Raw genomic sequence first — 26,470 nt, 5'->3', positions numbered from 1 at the left:
AACAGGTTTATTTTCACTTAAAATAAATTAGTTTCAGCTCATGTAGCATTGCAATTTAATGACAGTTGTCTAATTTCTCTTGCACTGTTGAAATATTTTCAATTTAAAAATGGCTGTTCTACTGCAAGAAGGGACAATTGCCAGTTTTTTATTACGTCAATCTGGGGGGGATGGACCTGTCACCATTCTAGTAATAAACCAGTGAAGTCTAGGGAACATAAAATATCTGAATATCAGGCTTGTCCATACTGGGCTTTACTGTGAATTTGAAATTTCTGAGCATTGTTCACATGATCATGCTATGGCCTGTCGGCTACACAAATAAAGTCTATTAGTTAGTTAGTTCACATGATCCATAGGAACAGTTTAACAATCAAAATGAGTGAATCTCCTACCTCCTGGAAATAGTGGGGAGAAAAAGTGTTATGTGGACAGGCAGGCTGAGGGGAGCTGTGAGGTTGGATCTGACCAGTGGCACAAAGACTAAGACCTGCCTTGTATAAATGAAAAAAACAACCTAAATATGATCTTCAAAACAGAAAGGATTCTATGACTAATTTGCTTTCTTTTTCCTTGCTGCCACATCAGCTATCCTCTTTTGAAACATTGTTAATGGTTGTGTTGGGTTTATACATCCTAAGTTGATTATGTGTCTTTATTTGTAAGTAGTTAGCAGAGAACAGATAAACATCCTTTTCATCCTGTAGCTTTGAACCGACTAGTTAATTACAGATATGCATGATATCTCTTCTTTCATCTTAAACAACAGTGTGATTGCAGCCAATGAAAACAAACAACAACAACAACTGATTGAGTGTTTTCATAGCTTACATACTTTGGCAAAGAAATTAATTAAATGTTTTCAGAATGTGAAATACTATCTGTGCACTCATGGGGGAAACTTGGATTATTTCACTGAGGACATGACAGAACTCCTTTCAGATCAAAGGTGTGTATTTGTGTAATCCAATAAAACCATTTCAAGGTTTCATTATCCAAACAAGTTCAGTCAAATTGTTAGAGCTCTTCTTCTGACAAGAGACTGGGGCTTATACAAGTACTGCCCAATCTTTTTGGCAAGTGTGCTACAGACAAATCAAACTACTTCTCAAACGCATCATATCATACATATTTATCCCCACTGCCCCCACACTCCATCCTGGTCATTTAATACATTTGTTACTTCTGGCGAAGGGAGAATCAGTGCACTATGGGAAATACAAGAGCAATAACTTGTGTGATAGCCAGATGAAATAAGTTTCCTGCTCCTATCCATTTGGACAACAAATCACTGCTGCCAGTGCCTCTTGTGTTAACGTGATCCTATACAGCTTAGGACCAGGTTGAGAGACTGCCTTAACCCTTATAAACCATTCATACAGCCATTCTCAAAATAAAGAATAGCACATTACATGCTACACTGAGTGTGTGGAAGGGGAATAGAACTACATGTGGCTTCTGACTTCCATGTGTTCAACTTAGTGCATGTGTAACGATATAAAGAAGAGGGCGGGGTGGCCAACATTATCCAACTTTACATGTTCAATGTGAAAAATTCAGTTGCTGAAACCTAATGAAGATTTGAACATTTAGTTCTTGGTAATGCTACAGTCCTTTGATGTGATTATACAAGACTGGAATTGGCTAAAAAGGTTATCGTCCACTTGAATTCAGAGGTGGTATATTGATGTAAACACATTTTAAAAACACTAAACAGCCCTGGTTTCTATCTTACAAGCATGGACTAATGGACTACCATACACTAGGGCAGTCCTACCAAAATTATCTACTGCCAGCAATATGCAAATAGCCAATGACAGATGCCTGTGCAGAGTAAATTAGATGACTGTGATATGGATATTTAGCGATGGTTCCAAAGGAAAATATTTCATTGCCCAATAAAAAGAACAAGGTTTTCCAGTGTTACAGTTACTAAACAAAACATTCACACATTACCAAATTTTAAAAGTATGTGAACAAATCATAATAATCATAATCTGAGTTTAGAGCACCACCAGAATTACTAACTTGAGAGTTCCCTTCAGCTGTTATTTCAGAGTCAACCTGACTTCCTTTTCCATCTCTTTTACCCATTTCACTAAATCATTTGAGCACAAATGACATTATGTAATGCACTGAGTAATGCTGATAATCCAGAAGCCGTCCTTAGGCAGCTTCCGCTGGAGACTATTGCCTACACTTTAACAAAAAGTAACCAGAGGAAAAGAAGATGTATGATTCCTGGGATCCTACTCCATTCTTTCAAAAAAAAACCCCTGGTCATGGAACCCCCCCCCCCAAAAAAAAGGACAATAAAGGCTAACATTCACCTAAAAGCACATTTTTAAAGGTTAACTTGATACTTAGGAACAATGAAGATGTGAGAACAACAAGGCAACTCTATGAGGTTACAAAAGTATTATGATACTTAAAAAGGTGTACCAAACTACAGAAAAATTATGAATTATGCTGTGTGGCTTGTATAGTAGCTAGAATGTCCATTTTTTGGCATATGACTATCTTGTTCAAGTAGGTGCATCAGCACAGTTTCTCTGCACCACAATCTATATAGGTCAAGTTCAAGCAAACCTAGATTAAAATCCCTGCAGTGGATGGCTTTGACAAAATCACTGTCACCCTGACTGTAAAACTTCGATTAAAATGATGTACAGTTCTGGCCTGGGGGTGGGGTAAGAGTGATTTGCAATGTATTAAAAAGTGATTGTGTTATAAACAAATCAAATTATCTTTTAAAAATCACAGTCCTGCACAATGCTTAAGTTATCCAAAGTCTGTGCTAGGTATGGCAGAATCCTGCAGCCTAATTATTTGAGTTAAGCAGATAAACTTGTTCATACAGATAAACTTGTTCAAAACGCTGCTAATCACTGAAAGGTAAGAAACAGTGTTGCGTGACCAGTGACCACTGCGGCTTCTCATAATTTGCAAGTTTTTCCCCAAAACATATCCAAACTTTCCCTTAGAACCACAAAATGGACCTGAAATATTCAAGACGTTGAATTCTATGATCAATAAATTCCCTGCTTGTGGAACTGCAAGATGCACAACCCTGGATAAAAGGCTAAGGTAATAATACTATACTATACTATACTATACTATACTATACTATACTATACTATACTATACTATACTATACTATACTATACTAATATACACACACACATACTGCAGAAACTTCAACGCGTTATCATACCATTATCAGATGGTATATACTTCACATAATCACATCAAATCTCACAAATGAGTGGTACCATAGCAAGCACACATTTGTTTGGGGAACATCTTTGCTGGGAACAACACTGCAAATAACTCAGAGTTGATGAGTGAGACCCCTGGAGAGCAAAAACAGGACAATGCCTGCACTAAAGAAGCCAGCTAGTTAGCCACAGCATTAGCCTGCTGTGACTATAACAGATTCCCTGGAACAGCTTTTGAATTCTACCAACTAAGAACCATATGGTGTGTCGTGATGAGTAATATTCAGTCTGGCTTTCCTTATAGGAGGATGTTCCAAAAAAAGACAATAACTTCACAGGATGAAAATGATACTTTAATCACACCCAATCACACAAGCATGTTGTCCAAATTAAACCACATTTGCTTTATTGAACTGCATCGCTTCTGTGACATCTCTCTCTAGGATTACAAATACTGCATTTTAAACAATGTACAAAGTAAGAAGAATGTGCCTTATTTGCTCCCATCTTGGAAAAAGGAGTTGTATACAAAACATAAACATTTAGAAACTAAAATAATGATTTGGGAGGGTGTGCATATTTTGATTTTTAAATAATGAAGTCAGCTTGCACTACAAGCAGTAAGGTATTTTCCCTTGTACTGTGAATTAAATCTGCACGTGGAAAGCAAAAGGTATTTGCTGTCCTTGTAATCCATACTACTCAAATATGCTACATAAAACACATGTGGCTCTCCATGCATGCTTTCGACCTACGTGTACCTAACTCTTAAAAAAAATTCCATTTCAATAACAGTGTATGAATTGAACCTGTTAATTCCAAATGGCAAACAACCCATAAACATTTGAGCCAGCTGTTAAACAATAATGCAATGGAATTGTAAAAGCAAACAAACACAGAAAAAATACAAACTAAATGTTAATGCATGCTGATGGAATAATGGGTTTGAACCTCTTGCTACTCATCTCTGAGTTTCAGACCTTTTAAGCTCATAACAACAAAAAAACCGGAATATCTAACAAAGGCTGCTTCAGGTGTTATTTCCACCACCCTCAATAGAGAAATACTTGCTAAAAGCAAGTTGTATCCTGTATTCTTAACTTTGTATCCTGTATTATTAACTATGGCACAAAATGTAAATAGGAAACCAAACATATGCAGAAGTTATATCTTCTGTGTTCTCTGATAAATTGCATAAAGTAACCCACAGGGACTAACTACAACCTGTGGCATTACATTATTCTACAATGTTATCATTTCAGTTATTCTGAAAAACAAGGATTTCAAAATTAAATTTCACCCAGGAGAAGTTTTTAAAGAAAAAAATCAAGTACAAAAACAGCTCTCTATAAATGCAAAAATATATTCTGACACAATTTCTTTTGCTTCTCAGAATGTGGTGCCAGGGGATGATGGATAGAGCTACCTCTATCTCCTCTATGTGACTAAGCCAGGCAAACAGAATCAGTTGTCCAATAAGAACACCATTTCAATCAAAGCAGTCTCTCTCTTTATTGGAATGTGAAACAATTTCTGACTAGGAAAAGTGAATAAAGGGAAAACAAAGAGAGAGGGGAAAAACAGGCAAAGACAAGATTTTGGGTTAATAACAATCTGCTGAAATCCCTCTCAGGCTTATTGACTTGTACGGAGGATTATCTACTCCTAATCAAACACTAACTGTCCTAAGGAAAATACAGTGCTCTCTTTCAGCAATGATATTAAAAGAAAAATGTCACTGTAAAACTAAATGGAAAGCATGTAGCATACATATTGTGTTTTGTTTTAACACACATTTAATGTCTGAATAGCAGTAATCTAGTAGTTTATCCAAAGAAACCTATGACAGATACTCATACTTTTCTTAATCGTTAATGGGAAGGGCATCACAGTAATAACTTTGCTATGTAACACCCCCCATTATTTTAAAGCCTCCTTTTTTAACAAAACTGAAAATGCCAACAGACCTCGGTAAATCTTTTGTTTGAAACACAAAAGGCAATAGATTTTTCTCTTACCTTTAATGAGCACATGTTGAAAGAATGCTTCCAAAAATATTTCTCAGTATACTGATGCTACTCTAATCCTTCACTTACACAGGTCAGCTGCCATGGTACAGTACTAAAACTGTCAGATGAAATGGTCAGAATTACCCGGTGGCTTGATAAAAATCAGCTTACTTCAAGTCTAATCTGGCAACAGTTTGCAAATAGCTCTGCATGAAACAAACTGCAAATATTGGAAGTCAAGAAGTAGAAAGAATTGCTTTGAGCCACAATCCACAAACAGGAAATAGTTATTAATGCTATTACTGTTATTAAAAGGGGAGGACAATTGCAGTGCAGTGCTAATTTAAAGAAGTCATAGGGAGTGGCAAGACCTTTAACAATCTAATTTAGCTTTAACAATTTAAACAACTTCACGAGCATTTAAGAATTTGCAATGCCTCCTTCCTTTTGAATTAATATACAATTCTCTGTCAACTCAAAACATTTTTTCCCCTATTCATTGCAAACGCACCTGCTACCAGATTACTAATTGTACCTTAAATCTGCATTATTCTGGTTTTCATACAGATTTCTAATCATGATTTCTGTCTTCTTAAAGATAGAAATAAGATTTTTCTATTATAATATTATTCTCTAATAAGGTTTGCAATACTCTTCTGTACTATCTACTATAACTGATGTGCTACCTTGGGCAAGAATCTGCTGGCATTTCCCCAGAAAATGCACTGCTCACTGAGAACTGTAAAAATGTGCTTTCCTTACCATGGAAATCTCTGCATTAAATGTCCTTTTCAATCAACAATTATCTACAGAGAAATATGCATTCAGATAGTATTTAAAGAAAATGCTTACTTTCAAAATACACATTTCTAAATAGTTCTCCCCAACCCCAAATATGCATTATGGATGTATTTTCTCTTGTTTTGAGCTGAGATCTGCATTGGAACAGCCAGGAAGCAAACAACTACTGGATAACTACGTTTCAGCCCACACATTAGCTGAGAAGGAGTAGCTTAGGTCAATTTAGCTTGGAATTCACAAAGATCAAAGTCCCTGATGCATTCAAGTCAGATTATCAGAGGAGAAGAAATATGATATAGCCATAGTCTTTAATACAATACTCAGCAGTATCAGTGTATACTGAAAGCTGAGGCTGCTGAAAAGCCAGATACCATCTTGGCTGTGAGTCCTGGAAGATCTGCTTCCTGCCTTTCCGGCCTTTTCCCACCTGGCCTGGGAGGGCAGGGCTAAGACTGACTCCAGCTACAAAAGCTGATTTATGCGGAACCTGTACAGTTCGGCTGTACACAGTTTACCAGTAGGAGGAATCAGTGTGTTGGGTATTGTCACTCAAAGGTCTTAGTATTTTGACTGGCCTTGTTAGTGAACCCAAAATGTGTAGTTGCCAGAATCCTTCAGGAGAAATTCACTGTTCTGGTCGCTAGTTCCAGGGGTGCAGAAAGGAGTAGAGGATCACCTCATTTCCTAGATGCTCAGAAGTTATCAGAAGCACATTGCATCCCTACTCCATCCCTAGCTACAATAACAGGAACTCTGGAGCTTGTTACATTTACAGGGGTTGAGGTATAGTGAATGAGATGACCGTTTATGAATTCTTGCAAACCATCATGCAAAGTCAATGTAGTACAATTGATAACATCCACATCTGGATGTGCAGGTGTCGTCCATCTACACAACTTTGCTTTTAAATTGAAGCATATTCTATTCTGTCCAAGATCATCATGTGGAACTATGTATGATTAGAATTAGATTGGGGCAAAATATTGTGGTGCGGTGCATACAGGCAAAAGCAAAAAGCAAATACCCTGACAGCAAGACCATCAGCATCAGCAAGGTTGCCCTAGCAAACAGTATATGCAGTGGTGATAGTGGGGTTGTGACCAAACTCACTGATACAGAGTATCATCACATTTTTATTTATTATTATTTTTGCTGCCGCCCATGGCAGCCATTTTGTGCTGGCATCCATAGCACTTTCATCAAGATATGGGTTTCAGCACCCATTAAAAACAAGAACTAAAAAAAGAATTGGATATATACTTTCCCTCCAGCTAGTCAAAGCAGAGGTGCCAAGTAGGGGGGGGCTGGCCCCCACAAAATTCTAATTCAGAGGGCCACCCCCAACTTCTGCAGCGGCCACACATGCACACTGCCAGGTGTGTGCATGCAATGCCAACACACTGTGGTGTGCGCTGACATCATGCACACACAATGCGGGGCATGCATGCACAGGTCACTGATTTCACTCGGCCCTGGGCCCCCCTCTATCATGGGGGCAAGGTGGTACGTGTGACTCAAAGTGAGGGCAAATAGACAGTTTAATTTGCCTTTAGCGATATTATCACATAACCAAATCTGATTAGTATGACATCACCACATTCATTACATGCTCTCTTGTTTGACTAGGATTACACAATAAAGAAACCTTTTTTAAAAATGGTACCAAAGCTAAGCAATCTTGTGTGGTAAAAGGATGTACAGTGGTACCTCAAGTTAAGAACTTAATTCGTTCCGGAGGTCCGTTCTTAACCTGAAATTGTTCTTAACCTGAGGTACCACTTTAGCTAATGGGGCCTCCCTCTGGCACCGCACCACCGCCTCACAATTTCTGTTCTCATCCTGAAGCAAAGTTCTTAACCCAAGGTAGTATTTCTGGGTTAGCGGAGTCTGTAACCTGAAGCGTATGTAACCTGAAGCGTCTGTAACCCGAGGTACCACTGTAAAATTGTTTTCTGTGCGGAAGCTTTCACATGTCAGAAAACAAGCAAAGACATTGGGCAACAAATTGGACAATAAATCAGTTACTTCTACTAACTCACTGTCCAGGAGAAAAGAAAAGAAAAAAGTAAGAAAAGAAAATAAGTTGAAACAACTAGTGAAAAACCTATATTATCATCTATGGTTGTCATCTCTTTCCTGCCATACTCACATCTCCACCTCAATAAATATAGAAATTATTATTATTATTCAAATCAGGTTATTCTTTTTGTAAACAACTGGCAAGTTACTTCCTAGGGAAAAGAACGATAGACATAAAAGAAAAATGTGTCCATGGTTCATGCCAAGAAATCCAGAGAAAATATAGTCTTGAATGTATGTAGGCATGTTAAAACATTAATCTTAATTTTAAACAAAGGTGGTAATGAAATGTTGATTTCTCATTGAGAGGTTTATTGAATGAAAAATTAAGATAATTCTTTTTCCCACAGACTTCATACATGCAAGTCAAGCTTTCAGGGTGAACCAAGTGACTGGAGGATTAAAAACATTCCAAAAAACATAAGAATGATTTGGGTAAAAATTAAAAAGCCATGTACTGGCACTATTGTTTGGCTTTGGATCATTAAACCTTAGATATGAAAAGCCAATTTAGGAAGAAAAGAGGTGCCTAATTAACTCGTAAATCTCAGTGCCTTATAAAGAGAGAAAACATTTTTCAAGACAACCAGTGAGGTGATTTCTACTCCTAAAACAACTGAACAACAAATTGCCAGTTTTGAACAACGCCTTAAGAGAACTTGGGTTCCAAAGACAGTGGTTGACAGATTCAACCATCTGGAAGTTCTCCACAAAGCCATGGCTGAAAGGACATAATGGAGTCGGTTACTGGCCATTCTAATTGATGCTGATTCAGTGCTGTGTCCCCTCCATTTGATTTTTAGTGCTGAAAGGATGGGAACAGAACACTGCTGGAGAGGAAGTGGGGAAATGGGCATCTAAACTCTGCGCCCTAAGCACCTATACTACCTTCAGCATCGGGTTGCTCCAAGAGTGAATGTACCGCAAGACAGCATGAAATAGGCTCTTGTGCTTATACTGCAATGTAAGCAGGTTGTTCAAACAGAAGATTCAAGCATTTAGACAAAAAGGGAAGAATTTTAACCCTTACTTTTCATTTTGTGATGCTTACCATTACATGCACAGTTTGCAGCTGTGTGTTGTGCGGCTAACAACCAGGCCACTATTTTCAAGAGCGAAGTGCACCTGTCATCTGAGCCTATCCTCTGACCTGTAAGGAATAAACACATTGATTCGGCTACAGGGAGCTCCTTTCATGAGCAAAAGGTTCATCTAAGGCAGGGGTCAGCAACCTAAGGCCCATGGGCTAGTACTGGCCCATGGAGCTCGTCTATCCGGCCCAGGGTAACCCCTGTGCCCTCTGCTGCCCCCTCTTACCAGCACAGCACGGGGACCGACTTCCGGGTTGATGGCGCCTGTGCACATACGCACAGGCGCTCCTCCGACCCGGATGTGTGCCAGAAATAGTGTGTGCACACGCGTACGGGATGGAGTAGCGCCATAGTGTGTGTGCATGAGCACGGGTGCTCCTCTGGCCCAGAAGAGCATGCATGCGCACACGCTCTGGCCCATCCCCCGATGGACCGAGTGTGGACCAACCCATCGTTCCGTAAGCTTGCCGACTCCTGATCTAAGGCAAGACGACATCTCCAACTAGGTTCTGGGCATGTGAGTTGTAGAATGCTGTCACTCAACTTTCAAATTCCTCCTTGTGAAGTTTTGACAGAGTTGCACTGTTTCGGGTTCTTGAAAGAGTTCTGCTCTGCCTTTTATGCTATTTGTACTTTGTAAATTTATATATTTTTTATGGGAAAGGCATAAAATCCCCAGTTTTCTTCAACCTATTTTCTGAAATAAATATGAGGGGAAAAGGGAGGGAATATCAGAGGAACAAAAGTAATATCAAGTTCCTAAAAAGCAAATAGGAGAGCCCCCCACCCCCACTGTACACCTGGGAATCAGTAATCTTATAAATCCATTAATAACTTGGAACTGGGTTGCAGTTATTAAATCCAAGCTTGGGGGAAAAACCTTTTCTTCATAATAGTGAGTTATAAAAGAGACAATAGAAAATTCCATAAGCTATTTTGTTTGACAGCGTGCTTTTCAGTTGAAATAGGGGCCCCGAAGCAGTTCCTAAGAGCGAACTGCATAGTGATGGTAGTTTATCAATACTTCAGCAAAGTGCTTCAAACTATGATGTCTCCCTTAGAGACTGGACATTTTAATGATTGTAAAATAGGCACAGCTCATGGTACGATTATTTACATCACATGAAAATAAAACAGTCCTTCGCCAAGCACCTGTTGCAAGGCTTTTTGGGTATGGTAAGAGCGGATGCATTCCAATAGGAAAGCCACACCTAGGAAAAGGATTGCTCAGTCTGAAAAAGGCAGGCGGCTTGGATATTCAATCCAGACCAGCCTTGATTATAGCATGTGGTTGCCTAGTGGGGCCAAGAGGAAATAAATGATGTACCCTTTGATTGACCTGATAGTGTAGTTTAATGGGGGTGTTACATAGCAAAGTTATTACTTTGGGACCAGGGCAGGATAGGCAAAGTTTGACTCTCTCTCTCTCTGTCCTCTCTTTCTACTTCTACACCTCACTATTTGCTCGTTTTATTTTTTTTTTTAAATTGTAACATACGCTGCCTGCTCGACCAACACAATTTGCAGGTGGAACTGTCTGGTTGCACCCCCACTTCTCCCCCTGCATTTCAACACGTATAAAGACAGTCAGGGCTCAATGACTCAAACAGAAACCAGCAGAGTGCCAGCAGTATATGGTGGAGCAGAGGCAGGCTCTTCACTGCGGTTCTTTCTCATATCTCCAGCTAGAAGGCAGCGGGTGGAAGCATAGCCAGAAGGATGACTTGCTCAGGCTGAAGCCAGGCTCTGAAGGAGTGGTACAGTACAGGAGCAAGGATGCACTTGGATGCAGGGTTTCGTTGTTTCTGCTCTGCACTATATTTCCACAGACAAGCATAGTGGCAGCTAAGATATGGTTACCAGATTCAATGAATCCAGGGACATTTTTTTTTTTAAGCTGAGTAGCAACAGGGAGTCAGTAGTGGAGATGGTGAGGCAAAAGACCCTGGGCCCAAGCACGCATGCATATTGTATAAAAGTGCAAAGCCCTTCTTTCGCACCCTGTGAAACATAAATGCACAGAGTTTTTTAAAAACTGGGCAATGCCGTCTGCCCGTGACTCCTGAGCCTCCCCTGATCAGTCAAAATAAAGGGGGAAGGGGATCGCACAAGACACGTCATAGGTGCACAAGACACATCATATGGGGACTTCCGGTGAGGAAAAATGGTGAGCGCCACAGCAGCGAGCAGCTCCTGAAGCCAGCCAGAGCCAACTGTGCTACCAGGCTGGCTCCGGGCTGCTGAGGCTGCCGCTGCCACATTTCCTGGGGACAGATTTGCAAATCTGGGGACTGTCCCTGGGAACCGGGGACGTCTGGTGACCCTAAGCTGAATTTCATTTTCAAAGCCTCATACAAACAGCTACAGAGGGGTTTTTGGGGGGCGGGGGGCCTGCCAGGAAGAGACACATCATCTTTCATGTGTTTTCTGTTGTTGTTACAAACATTTCAAACATCTGTTTGAGGCAAGACAGACAGCATTATAAATTCCCCATTGCATTATTCTCTATCTAATTGAAGTTAGAATTACTACTGATGGTTTGTCTGATATGTAAAACTGAAAATATTAAAGAAGTTAAGATTTTAAAGTCTGTGTTTAAAATATTCATGCTTCTGTATGTAAATTCTATTCCTCCGTTGCAAGAAACTTTTTCTCACCTCCCCCTTTTCAGACAGAGGAAGAATAAATTGTTTAGAAAAAAATTCTTTAGTGATATAGTATCTCACTGCAAAATTTGAAGTCAATCTTTTCTCCATTAAGTTTATGGTTTATCCTACTTACTGGATTCCTCTCCCCACCCCACCCCGGAAGGGAAATGTTGAAGCCTGACAAGATTCAATTTATTTTATACAAATAAAAATTAAAAATTAAAAATAATTAAACTACCCTCTTTTTCTAAACTTTTCTAAACTTTGCTAATCCATTCCAAAAATGTATTATTAAGTATCGCACAAGTGCACACCCAGATTTAAAGATTTATCAGAATGGTTAATGGAGAAGGCAGTTCAGAGAATGTCTCTTGAGAATGGAGGAGGCATCTATTGGCATTTTGAGCTTTGAAGATGTGGGCGAGTTTTGGCTGAAAGGCTTACTCTCAGGGATGTGTTCACATTTTTATATAAGATATCCAAGAAGTAAAACAAGATTCTAGCATTCAGAGTTAGAAAACAAAGCCTGTGGCACAAATAAGAAAGGTTGGACCTCTATGAAAACTTTCCAAAAGGACAGATAATTCAATCAATATTTGAGGATTTAACAGCTTTGCTGATCGTTGTTACACAATAACCCTATCAAAGACAGATATGAAGCAACCTCAGAGAGTTCTTGCTCCAAAACATAATTTGAATTCTGAAGTTATTGCTTCACTTTCTTCATTTACTAGTGAAATATTTTCATAATTTAAATCTTGTAATAAGTGAATCAAATTAACTTTCATAGGAAAGTATGAGAACTTTGCATTTTATGCCAAGCTTGTCTGCTCTCTACTTTCTGAAGTTTAAAAAGATCTCTTGTATTACAATAATTGGTCAAATTGTGACACACACATAGAATAACTCCTTTAAGACTTATGTGAATCTCTCAAGCATGTAACAAAAATAATGATGAGGCAAGATGCCAGTCCCATCAAGATCAAGCTTCATATATCAATATATGGATTTTGTTTTTACCTTTCTCCATCTTCTGAACTTTCTTCCAAAAAGAACATCCCGAAAATCCTGGCAGATATAATAAGATTGCTTAGTCTCTGATCTCAAAGAGTCAGACTCTGATTTGCCATGAATTTAGTGGGAGACAGTCACCATTTCACCTTAAGGCTTCACAAATGGGCTGTGAAATAGACTTACAGGTGATGAAAAGCAGGTGCAATAACAATATTGAGTCCTTCTGGAGTTATGGGAGTAAAAGATCAGCATTGAAGTTCGACACATCGTACCAAGCTACACTCTTTATAAAAAGAAAAACTACCATTGCAACAAAATTTGAATCACTATAGCTCATTCAAATGTAATTTAACTATTGGCACCTAGTGAGAAACGGATACATATAAAGTGATTCCCCAAAAGTATGCCCATAAGCAGGGCTATTCTTCTAGAAAAAGAGGTGCTGGAACTCACCATGAACACTTCCCCTTTTCTCTTATAATAGCAATGGCGCCCATCTGAGAGGTGCCGGAACTGAGTTCCGGCGAGTTCTGGATGAGAAAAAAGCCCATAAGAATATTTCCTTAGCCATTCAGTCAGTCCGTCAAGTAGGCCTTTTTCTGTGACAGTTCTAGAAATTAAATGTTCAGTGTTGAACTCAGAAAAAACACTTCTGGGATATACTTATAAATGCAATTAAAACTCAGCTGCCAAATATCAATCCCTGATTTTCTTATCAACTACATTAGGCAAGTATTACTAATTTTCCTCTAACAGAAGTCCATTTGGCACCAAGAGGAAACAGAAATGACCAGAGATGCTTCCCTGCTCCTAAGTGGAAAAAGAAACAAAGTAAGAAAGTACAAAGATCTCTGTCTAACTATTATGAAAGAGATAAAGGATATATGACACCTTGGCACTGAGACTGATAAGGAGAACACCCACAAGATGCTCTCCATGGAAGAGTTACTGTATTATGAAACAGAAAGAATGAGTAGAGTGTCAAAGGGCAAACTGCTAGATGAACCTTCTTTTATGGACAGGCTATTACTCAATCTATCTAAAAGTGGGTCTGCAACAAAATGTTGCAGTGTAAAGTCCTTCTGTTCAGGATTCTAGCCAGACATGGCGTCTTCCAGGATATAAAATTCTATTTCCTCTCTCCACCTTGCAGAATCACACCTCTACACAATTCTTCAAGGTAAACCTATGGCCTTTGGCTCCTGATCTCACAACCCCAGATTTCCTCGTTTCCCTTATCTAACCAAATCCCACTTGCCTGCAATGCACAGGCTGCACTCTGGTTCCAGTTGCTGTCAGGGGTGTGTGATGATGCCTGCAGCCTAGTGTGGGGTAGACCATAGAAATGAACACAAGAGATTGGCATTGGGTATAATTTATTGATTGCAGGTGCAAGAAGGTTTGGGCATGGCACTGGGCATGTATCAAGTTGCCTGAATGCTGGCTGATCGGAACTCTGTGGGGTTGATCCTGTGCTGGGGAGTCACCCCTGACACGGACCGGATGCCACGGCCACCATTTCTGCAAGGGGGTTTGGCCCATCGGCCCCTGTGTGAGCTCCTGGACAGAGTCACCACTCCTGGACCCCTTTAACGAGGCACTGCTCAACTAAGGATCCAGCCCAATGCTTTATCTGCCATGTGAGCTGGCCCCTGCAGTGGTCTTCCCCATGACTTGCTCCTTATTCAGTTCCATACGTCCAGCCACTTCTACCCAACACCACCCATAGTATACAAGTCATTGCGGTTACATTTCTTTGCTCAACCCTAATAGTCACTGTCCCATTGTTCCCAATGTTGTGGTTTTTACTAACATTGTAGCACTGTGAACAGACTACCATAGAAAGGGAGGGAGCAGGATGAGAATGAGGTTGGATTATGCATACTGATTCGTACCAATTAGTCCAACTTTTGGCTGCATGTTCCTAGTAGCTGTCACATTCTAAATAGCTGGATTTGCCCCATCACATTTGGCAATAAGCCCAATATCACATTCAGAGCAGAACTGAGACTTCACATAACTGAAATCAAAGTGCAACTGCATTTTCACATCTCCACTATTTTCTGGCTTCTGCTTCCACCCACACCACCCTCGCTCTGAGCAGCATCTTTTTTGCTTATGTTTAACAGTAAAGCATCATGTGTGCTGACAATACATCAACATCATGGGAAATATGTATTTAAATATAAATACACCACTTTTCACAAGTACTTTCCCAGGTCAGCTGGCAAATATCAATAAACTACAATCCCCCAAAAATACATAATTAAAACTGCATAATAAATAAAAGTACAACAAATAACATAATGCCAATTTCAGAAGAAATTGTTCTTCCTGGATTTTGCTCTGCATGTAGGCTTAAACCAACTGAAGCTCCACTGCAATAGAAAGTTTCACTGAGCTTTAATTTCAGGGTGTCACCCAGACCTTTATTTGAAGAAGCTTGCAGATTGTTGCAGTTTATTGCTTTTCATTCTATCAAGAAAATGGACAGATGGAATGCAGACTTGTGAAAATGTGATTTATGGGAATCAATCCATTTGAAGAGGGAGAAAATTAATTATTATTTCTGTGCTTCTGAGACTCCTCATAAAATAAATTCTCCAGGCATCAAGACAGAAAAATAAAACGTAACAGCAAGATGATGGTATAAATGAAAATCCACAATAATCTTTTTTAAAAATTCAACAAGTGTACAAAACCATACAAAAGACCAGAACAATAAAATATTATAAAGAGCACAAGAAGTGAAATGACCATCTAAGACTGGCACTTCAAGCCACCAGCCATATCCTAGTTACTAAAATCAAGATTTTAAAAGGCCTGAGAAAACAGAAAAAAACTTAAGTCTGGTGCCAAAAGGGTGGTGTGCCAGGTGAGCTTCCCTAGAGAGAACATTCCACAGCTAGGGTCCTTTGGGGTGGGGTGGGGACTTTCTCTAGTGGCCACCCTCTGGATTTGAGCTTGAGGGAATGGAGATAGATACATACAGAAAGGAGCATTAGGTATTGAGTTCTCAAGACAAGCAGGGCTTTAGACGTTGAAACTAGAAGGGATCTTATTTAGCCCCCAAAATATTCTCTGTTTAACCTTTCTGCAACCAGGCAGCGGTGGTGCTCACTTCCTGGGATCAGGGTGAGTAAATGTAGTGTCGCCTTCAAATCACTACCACTTGCCACAGACTCAGATCCATCAACAGGTGGGTGTGTTCACTCCAGAGGGTACATTGTTCATTCTGCAATGACACACATGTGCACATCTGTGCCTACCCTGTTCACCTTTTCAAAGGAAAACAGGTAAGTTGATTTTGCATCACTGCAGTCAAGAAAGATTAGATGAGAACACACAGTCAATGAACGTGTGCCAAAAGCAGCCACCCCCCACTGCCAGGTTTTCTTACTTCCTTATCAGTAAGTAATTCTCAAGATTCAGCATTAGATAAGTTCCACCCTAGATAAACTCTATCACCCAAGCTGGCATGATAGGAGGCAAACAGCCAGGGCTTTCTTCAGCTGGAATGCGCCGGAACTCACTTCTGGCATCTCTCAGGTGGGCGCCATTGCCATTATAACAGAACAATGTAGGCATTCATGGTGAGTTCCAGCACCTCTTTTCCTATAAAAATAACACAGCAAATAGCCATCTTCCCATAAAGGGAATCCATGATATGCTACTTGGCAGGTGCCAGCATTCAGAAGGTGGCACCTACCAGGCCTTGGTTGCACAAAACCATGCAGCAACCTCCCAAGTTGACCAATAATAGCAGGTGATCAGTGATGTGCTCACTACCCAACATGCTTCCAGGTGCTGGCTATGCACTACGCTACTTACCTACCCACCCTAAATGCAACTAGAGGAGCGCAAACAAAAGACACATAATAGAAATTGTGGGACCTCCAGTTAAGGAGTTCTAAGAGGCAGTGAGGAGCTTGAGTAGGATGAATTCCAAATATTGTGAAGAAGTAGCCAGCCAGATCTTTGGCTGCAGGAGGCTAGTTATTCTAAATGAGTCACTTGTTAACCAACAAAGGACTATGCTGTGAAAATTGTAAACATTTGATAAATAATCTGAAGATTTAACATTCTAGTTTAATTCAACACACTCCAGTTTAATTCAACAAAAAGCTGGAAGTTGTATACACATGTTTGATGATGTTGAAACTGAAAGCTGTACAATCATTTTTGTCTCAAGTGTTTTAAGGACTGATTAGAAATAAACTAGTAACGCATCGGGAATAGTTTGCATTCTTCAGGAAATACCTTGCTAGAAATCCTTCAGCTCCTGGAAAATGCATTTGTAAGAGTATGGTCAGTAGATGAAAAATTCTTTAAAGCAATAACTAGAGGTTTAAAAATAAGAATTCATAGCTTTAAGAAGTAAATCAGCAAGTCTTTGGTACCAGACTTTGTGGAAGCACAGACTTAATAGCTGAGAATACCAGTGAATGTTTTCATCATGGTGAGGTAAACTAAACTCACTGTAGCTTAGTATTGCAGATTCTCATATATAGTCAAAAAGTGAAATTTCTAACAACTTGAGATCATGTCCAATACATATGTATTTTATTAGATTTTATTTGGGGGCTATATTAGTTCTTTTTATTACATTCGTAGTTTGGTAAGTCTTGTTGACTCCTCATGACATACTGATGTCTCTTGACTTTAACAACAACAACAACAATTTCACATGAATCATGTCCCATGAGGCACCCCAAAGGAATTTGCAATGTAAGAAGACATACATAACATAAAACACAACATAACATCATAACATAACATAACGTAACATAACATAACATAAAACATAACATAACACACATAACATAACGTAACAACAGCAATGTAAGATAAGGGTTGGGCTGAATACTTCAAATGCTAAATGGAACTTCCAAACGTATAGCAATCCTACTGTAACCTTCATTTGATCTTGCTGACATTGACTAGATTATGGCATAGTCAAGAATAGTTTGTTCCGCACTGTTCTTTGATGATGAAAAACAGATGGACTGAAAGGGTTTCTAACCCAAACCCCCACTTTTGTTTATGACAAATTGTTTCAGGCACAAGACTCACCTGTAAACTTTACAATTTTAAACTTTAATAATAATAATAATAATAATAATAATAATAATAATAATAATAATAATAATAATTTATTTATACCCCCAACAAAATATTGAAATACAGTAGTCCATCAAACATTAAAAGCTTCGCTAAACAGGGCTGCTTTCAGATGTCTTCTAAAAGTCTGGTAGTTGTTGTTCTCTTCGACATCTGGTGGGAGGGCGTTCCACCGGGCGGGTGCCACTACCAAGAAGGCCCTTTGCCTGGTTCCCTGTAACTTTTCTGCAAGTTACATACAGGTACCTTGGTTTGCTCAGTGGGAAAAGATGCCTTCAGATTAGTAACATTTTGCACGCTTCCATAGTATGCGAACATATTTATGAATGGTTCCAAGCAATACTTCCTCATCGCTATCCCCAAGTTCCTTTTTTTATGTACAATGTATGACACCATTGATATATGGATCCACAGGAAGGAGTCCTAAAGAAATTCAACCAGGACCAATTACTTTAACATTACCATCAATCTGGCCCACTGTCCAAGTCATATAATAAGTTCTTTTTCATTATGACAGCTATATGACAGCTGACTGCTATTCTTATCTACCACAAGAACAGAAAATATGACCTGCTGCTTCCTGAGAATCCCCAAAATACAACATGTGTTCCCATTCTTCAAACCAAGACACAACTGAAAGATTTAAACAAGTATTCAGAACCCAATAAGAGCGCTGCTAGATCAGAAAAAAGAAGCATCTGGTCCTACATCCTGTTTTCACAGTGGCAAACCAGTTGCCTGCAAGCAGAATCCAGGCACAGCAGCACCCTCTCCCATACCCTCCAACTTTTCTCCGATGAAAATAAGGACGTCCCATTCCATAATGATAATTTTACTATTTATACCCCACACATCTTATTGGGGTTGCCCCAGCACCCGGGCAGCTTCCAACATATATGAAAATATAATAAAACATTAAACATTAGAAGAAACTTCCCTATACAGGATTGCCTTCAGATGGCTCAGGGTTCGGATAACTCCATACCCTCCAACATTTATCCAATGAAAATAGGGAAATCCTAGGGGAAAGCAGGAGATTCCGGGGATCAAATCAGAAACAAGGATGGCTTCTTTAAATCAGGGATGTCCCTGGAAAACAGGGACACTTGGAGGGTCTGCTTTCCACCTGTGATCCCCAGCAACTGTTATTCAGAAGCATACTGGCTGTGAGTCTTGAGGGAGGGTATAGCCATTGTGACTAGCAGCAACTGATCCTTCTCAAACCTGGTATAGCCACGCAAAACCGAGTGGCAAGGCCTGGCCTATGGAACATCTGTTACTATCTCTTGTGATTTTGTACTGTCATAGACAGGCACCATTTAACTGAATGCAAGATTAGTCTTTAACAATGTGCTGGTAAGTGACTTTTACAAGTTAGGAGGTTGCCAAGACAGGCCATCTTTCTAAAGCCTGCTAGAAAGGATCATAGTCTGAGGATTGGCTGCAGTCCTTTCATCCATGTAGGAGGGTTTTTTAGCAGGGATCTGCTATTTTATTGCCATTCTGCAAAATAAACCCACAGTAATCCACACCCTGGATAAACTAGGGACCCCTCCCTCAATTTCATAGAAGAAATGGCCATGACTTAGATACCCATCGCTGTGCATTCCATCATCTAAAGACACAGAAACACTTCAATATGTTCCTTTAAAAATACCCACGAATTCAAACGACCAGTTAACACCCATAATTCTACTATCAACATCTGACAACTTGCAAAAAAAAAAAGGCGATCTGCTGGAGTAGTTTTTTTTCCAAATTATGTTAACTTTTGCTTTCTAATCTTTTGTGGAAAGTTTGTGTGGTATAGTATAACAGTATTATTCTACCTTCTATCTGCATTCAATGAAGCAATAGCAACGCTATAGCTTGTATTACTCCTTTCCTTATTTCTCCTACCTTTTAGAAAAAAATAGCCCCAAGTATATTGGTGGTATTTCTAATAATGTGATGGAGAAACAAGATAAATGAAACAAACAGTGAAAAATGTGACTTTTACATGTCACGGCTTGAATCATTTATTTTCTTCCTTTGGTGTCAGTTCTAAAAAAAATAAAAAATAAAAAATCCTTTGCTGTCTGTATTAAAATGCTGCATCTGATGAGGGTCAAAACACAGGTCATAAGCATTGAGTGTGTTCCATGAAAATAATTTCCTCACTATTAACAAGAAGAGCTTCAAAAACCATAGTTTTGTTCTCTCAGAGGACCTCCAGGGTAAAACTAATTATGGTTTCAAAATACAGAAATAAGATTGACTAAACACTTTCTGTACTTATGGGATAGCAAAATGTGTTTAGTGCTGGAATATAAGCTACTGGAAATATTAGATCCACCAAGTGATTTGGAAACAAATACTATACATAAAAATATATCACAAGTTGAAACAAGCAAGGAATTGCAGAAAGCTCTGTGTGGTGTGTGTGTGTGTATGTGTGTGTGTGTGTGTGTGTGTGTGTGTGTGTGAGAGAGAGAGAGAGAGAGAGAGAGAGAGAGAGAGAGAGAGAGAGACTGGAAGAGAAAGCACTACTGGCAGACCAACACGGCCATTATTAAAGTTGAAAGGTTGCCCTTGCCAGGGGCAGAGGAAAGGGGGTGTGGTGGGAGTGAACTGCCCCGAGTGTCTTCATTGAGGGGGGTGACATTTGGCATGCCGCCCACCTGTGACTTCCAAGCATACCCCGAGCCGTCGGGGGAAGGGGGGAGCTGCGCTGCTTTGCTGCTGGCATTACCCCCCTTTCCCCTTCATTTTGACAGCTGGGGGAGGCCTGGGAGTCACGGGTGGGTGGCGCGCCGAATGTCCTCCATTGGCAGCTCGCTCCATGCCCATGGGCGGCTCGCTCTGCCCCTGGCTGCAGGGCACGTGCCACTCTGTGCACCCGAGCAGCTATCCCACGCATGGGAGGGCACCCTCCGCTTTCCGCCCCCCTCGGGAGCATCCCCGCCCTGGATAGCGCATATGCTCCGCCGCTGACCCTTGCCACTTCCTTTTAAAGCAGAAACTCCCACAAAATCCACTTCATCATTTTAATATTAGTGACCAGGTCAACTTCTGAAGTAACACACCATGACCACTGATAGGGTAACGCTCGAGTTCCCTCTTTCACTGCGGTATCTGAACACTGATGGAAACTCTCTACCTGCCATCCTTCCCCTCTGCTAAATAATGTGAAACAGTGAGGCAGAAAGGAAGGTTCCATTGATGCAACCCTGTCGTGTCATCCTCCAAATCCCCACTCCTTGTTTTCTTCTTTTGTTCGACACCCTCCCTCCACCCCTTATCTGAATTGCTGTTCTGGTGCTAGCAACATTAGTAGGAAGGCAGGAAGGTCACTTGTTCCCCTCCTCTCTCTCTATCTCTATCTCTGATGCCTGTCAAGCTTCTGGGCTGAAGCAACCCCATTTCCTGGGAACCTGTCTGACAACCATCCTAGAGGGAGTGGGAGACCTCCCTCTCTTCTTTCTTTCTACCACAATCAGAACAACAGAGAAAGGAAAGACATGGGGGTGTGAGCGACTTCAGAGGTTGTTCACTTTTCAAATAAATTTTAAGGTGTGTGTTGCAGGCTAACAAAACTCATACTTCAATTAACAAATATGAATTTCAGAGACATTACTTTTTGTATTACACATGAAATGAATCTACAAATTAAAGTGACTTCCTAACAGCAGTATCATAAACATTCTACATTGGATGATTTTGTATTGACACTGAACTTATTTAATGTACAACTATAACTTATTAAAATTTCTAAATCCAGAAGAGGTGTGTGTGTGTATGTTAGCTTAATATTAAGATTAGCAATAAAAGTTAAAATATAATTAAATATATTAATACAGATTTCCATTCTGTCTGGACATCCTTTGGAGGAGAAGGAGAAATTGAACACTACAATATTTTAATCATGTACAATTTTGAAGAATCCTGTAATACAAATATACTAGGTTAAGTTAATGAGCTGGAAATAAACATACTGCATTTTAGAATAATATTTTTAATGAACAAATCCTTCAATCTTCACTGTTTTGCATTTAGACTAAATTTAAATTATAACTGCTGTCCCTTTAGGCAAAACTTTTTCAAATAAAAATGTATGAAACGTATTCTTAAATAAGTTGATATAAACTGTTCACATACTTCCAAGAAAAAATTGACTTCTAGCTGTGTTATGTGCAAAAGCCAGATTTATATTTATATAAACTTCATTTGTATCAATCTATGCTTTGAAAGATTTACAAAATAGCACATGGTACTCGAGGATGACTCTTAAAATTTCAGGCACTTCAGAGAGTGTGTAAGGAGCCTGGAATGTCAAAACAATTCTACTTATCTGTTTTCCAATGCAATGGGAGCTGATGCGCTGGCAAATTGGTGCACCATACATGATGAACCATGAGCAAGAAATGAAACATACTGTATTTTGTTAAAAGCTGTGCTTTAACTTCAGGGCTGCTATGGTTTTATGTTTTGTTTTTAAAACTTTTTTTACATATTTATTGTCAGCTACCCAAAGAAATGTATGTTAAGGTGCAGCACACAAATGTTGTAAAGTAATAACAGTAAGTTTTTAAAAATACGGTAGTTGTACATAATATTAAGTCAACAATATGCATATAGTAAGGGACGCGGGTGGCGCTGTGGGTTAAGCCACAGAGCCTAGGACTAGCCAATCAGAAGGTCGGCGGTTTGAATCCCCGCGACGGGGTGAGCTCCCGTTGCTCGGTCCCTGCTCCTGCCCACCTAGCAGTTCGAAAGCATGTCAAAGTGCAAGTAGATAAATAGGTACCGCTCTGGCGGAAAGGTAAACAGTGTTTCTGTGCGCTGCTCTGGTTCGCCAGAAGTGGCTTAGTCATGCTGGCCACATGACCCGGAAGCTGTACGCCGGCTCCCTTGGCCAATAAAGTGAGATGAGCGCCGCAACCCCAGAGTCGATCACAACTGGACCTAATGGTCAGGGGTCCCTTTACCTTTACCTTTTTATGCATACAGTAAATATTAATTTTCATACTAGTAGTTTGATTTCTTAAACATATTTACTTCAAGATTACTACCGGATGTTTTCTTTACCTAATCTTTACTAATACAAAGTTTTAAACGTAAGCAGAATTATTTTCAACATTTTAAGAAAATTATTTAAGGTTCCAATGCTGAGCTCAATAAGGGCTACACATTTCTAGCAGTTTCTAGCACTAGTATGGACACTCTTCAACCAGTTTGCTCATGTGATAAGCAGTGTGCAAATATTATGGGCTTCCAAAATAAGTCACTCTCAAAACTGCTAAATAGTGGTCAAAATGATACCTTTCAGTCATTTGGCAACTTATCAGGGTCGATGGGAGTTGGAGGCCAGCAACATGCAAAGCACACAGAATTGGCTACCCCTGTCGTAGATGGATGCCATAATAGAACCATCAGTCATTACTTGGAAAATATGCCATTAAAATCAGTAGCATTTGTTTCCAAATAAATAGGTTTAGAATCCCATTTCCTATAGTCCTTGAAATTTTTGTTAATGCACAAAGGTGTTATTGTATAACAGCTACAGTACACTGTACTTTTTATGTTCTACTTTTTACCCTATAAAAATTAAAGATGACATTCAGCAGCATTTCTATAAATTAAACATAAAGCTCTTTAATAAATCAGGAAGAGCACAGTCTTGTATATTACTTCCATTTACTTCTCATAACTCTGTCCCCACTAGGTGAAAATTCACTGATAACATGACATATCCAGATAGCTAAAAACTGGATGCAAGAGATTTCACCAGCTTTAGGACTTGGGCATGCTGAACTTTCCTAAGGGGGAATGCGTGGGAAGCATGGGTTGGGGTCAACAGGGAATGTGATAGTGGGCAAGCACATTTCACCTGCTCTCCATGAAGTGTTAATCATCAGGTTCCCAGAATGCATGGACAGGGAATCTCCCACTGAATGAGTTCTGAGGAAAAATAAGTACTTTTTTCCATTCTTCCCAAGAAAAAACTGCAGTTGCTCTTCATACAGATGCCTTTACTTTCTTTCAGTATTGCCTATTCTGCCCCCACCCATAAAGCAACAGACACCCAGAGCCTGAAGCCACAGAAAGTGGTTAGAAATTGGGGTAGTTGGACTCAGGGCCTGGAGAACAAAGCTGGGAAGAAGAACGAAGGAACTGTCTTGCGAGTGGAGCCTATGTACCAGCTGACTAAGCTAAAGGAACCATCCTGTTGTTGCACTGCAAAACATTTGCCATTTGAATGTGGATGGGGGGAGGAGAGGGCAGATGGCTTAAGAAAAGCCACATACAAGTAACATGTATGGTCTCAGAACATTGACAGTGGCTCTGCTTCTAAAACTAGAATTGAAAAATAATCCCAATGGTGTAGTAGAAAAACATTACACTGCAGCTAACATGCCAAAACTGTAATTTAGGGATGCCAGCTGTGCTTCACTGTGCAAGCTTCGGTGGTGTCCTAGTTCCAGTATGTGGAAACAGGGGGTAAAGCCTCATTCCAGGATTCATTTGAGCAGCTTAGCACTGGTCTTGATAGAACAAGGTTTAGCTTACACACTGACAAAATGTGCTGTATATCAGGTTTTGCTCTAACACTTTTGTTACATTATTTCCCATTCATAAAATCTCAAAACATACTTGGTAGCATTGCTCTGGCAAGATTTTGCCTGTGCTCACATACTCTCTTTAAAAGCAATCTAAGGACACATTAAAAATAAATAGTTGCATGGCTGCTCTTAGATCTTTAATAGTTCTCTCTGTTATTATTCTTGTTCCATATGGTCAGGGTATGAGTGGTAGGAAAGAAGTCCCTACAATCAATCAACATGGGAGAATATCAGTGCAGCTTAGTCGTAACATTTTCACCCTTTTGTCATCTGTATCTTCGGATTGCCCTTAATTCTGTCAGAGGCAGTAGCTAGACAACTGTCCACTTTAGGCTACTTTCATAAGTACCACCACTTTTTATATATAAAAATGAAGTACACATCCCCTGCATTCATTAGAAGAGTGGAACTGGCATGCTTAATTTTTTACATAATAAAATGTGTGCAACTATGGATGTAAGACACTAGATATTTCCAGTTGATGAAAGCAAATGTTTCACCACATGGGGGCACATGCATATAAATATTAGTCACAAAAAAATTATGGAATTTCATAGTATTTTGGCTGGAAAGCTCTGTAGCTTAGCATTGTGCAGTCTCAAGCCCTATCAATTTCCCCAAATGTTTCAGTGGCTTTTGGTACCACTGACCATAGTTGTATTCTAGACTCATTGTTCTCTGGACAGAAAGTACAAGACAAACGCACATGACATTAAATACAATTTTGAACACATTTTGCAGCCTCCTGTCTCAAGGTCTGCGTTTTCAAAACTTTTGAGCAGCTGAAACGTTCAGCAGGTGAAATGTTCATTAAGATTCTGTCACCTCAGTTGCTAAGCTGCTGGTTGTGCTTGGGGGAAGGAGATAATTTCAAGAAAGTGAAGTTGTTACTTTACCATAGTTACTCCTGCGCCCATGATATCTCACTTGCCTCTATGGGTTCATGATAAGGGTGTCTAGAGCCACCTTTGATTTCCAGAAAGGGGTATTATGTACATGTAAAATATTACTTACGTAGTCTAGATGGTAACACCATCTGCTGCATCAAATACTAGCCCTCCCTTTTGGAAAGCTGGTCTTGTATTTGCATGAAGGCTGAAACAAAAACAAAAAGGAAACTATAAATGCATGTAATCCACACTTGGGCTGAGAAGATCAGAACAGAATTGGCCATTTCCCAAGTCCTTTTAGATCTTATGACAGTCACAAAATAATTTCAATATCATTGTCAACATTTATATGAATTGCTGCTGAAATATAAAACTGAATCTGAGCAGCAAGTTAAAAAGCAAAGATCCCAGTATCAATCCTTGGGGGACTCTCCATTTGGAGAACTGTCCATTTATTCTTACTGTCTGCTTTCTGCTATTTAACTGATTCCTGATTCACAAGAGGAACTCTCCTCTCATTCCATGACTGGTACTCAGGAGTCTTTGATTAGGTTCCCTGTTGAAAGCTTTTTGAAAGTCCAAATACACTATGTGAACCAAATTAACTCTATCCATATGTATGTTGATATTCTCAAAGAACTCTAATAGTTCATGAGGCTCATGCTTCAGCAAAGCTTGTATTTCTATATGCTTACTTAATTTACCTTTAACAATACTTTCCACTAGTCTTCCTGGCACATATGTGAAGCTAACAAGCATGGAATTTCCAGCATTCCTACTGGACCCCTTTGTGAAAATTGGAATTACACTGGCTACTTTCTAGTCCTCAACATCTTATTAGCTTGATTAAGTTCTGTGATAAAAAAAGAATGCTTTAAAACAGTAAATCTGTAGGAGGCAGAGAGAGGTGGAACAATATTGATCACCTCTAAAAAAAATGCAAATGAAATGTAGATTCACCACACCTTCTCACCACTCTAGATTTTTATTTTATTGC

General features: G+C 39.6%; 1 protein-coding gene across 4 annotated transcripts in view; it reads right to left on the bottom strand.

The window, feature by feature from the left end:
- Nucleotides 1-26,470, bottom strand: part of CHRM3 (cholinergic receptor muscarinic 3) — a 228,594-nt gene that overhangs the window by 76,820 nt on the left and 125,304 nt on the right. For 3 of the 4 annotated variants that reach the window (XM_081188102.1, XM_081188103.1, XM_081188105.1), the window contains exon 3: nt 25,598-25,678. The gene's annotated coding sequence lies outside the window, so the exon portion shown is untranslated. Of the gene's footprint in view, nt 1-12,866; nt 12,915-25,597; nt 25,679-26,470 lie in introns of all 4 variants that reach the window. The other variant, XM_081188104.1, reaches the window with a different exon arrangement.

The sequence above is a fragment of the Podarcis bocagei genome (assembly GCF_964188305.1).
Source record: "Podarcis bocagei genome assembly, chromosome: 3".
Lineage (NCBI taxonomy): Eukaryota > Metazoa > Chordata > Lepidosauria > Squamata > Lacertidae > Podarcis > Podarcis bocagei.
This window is presented reverse-complemented; position numbering and strand designations above follow the sequence as displayed.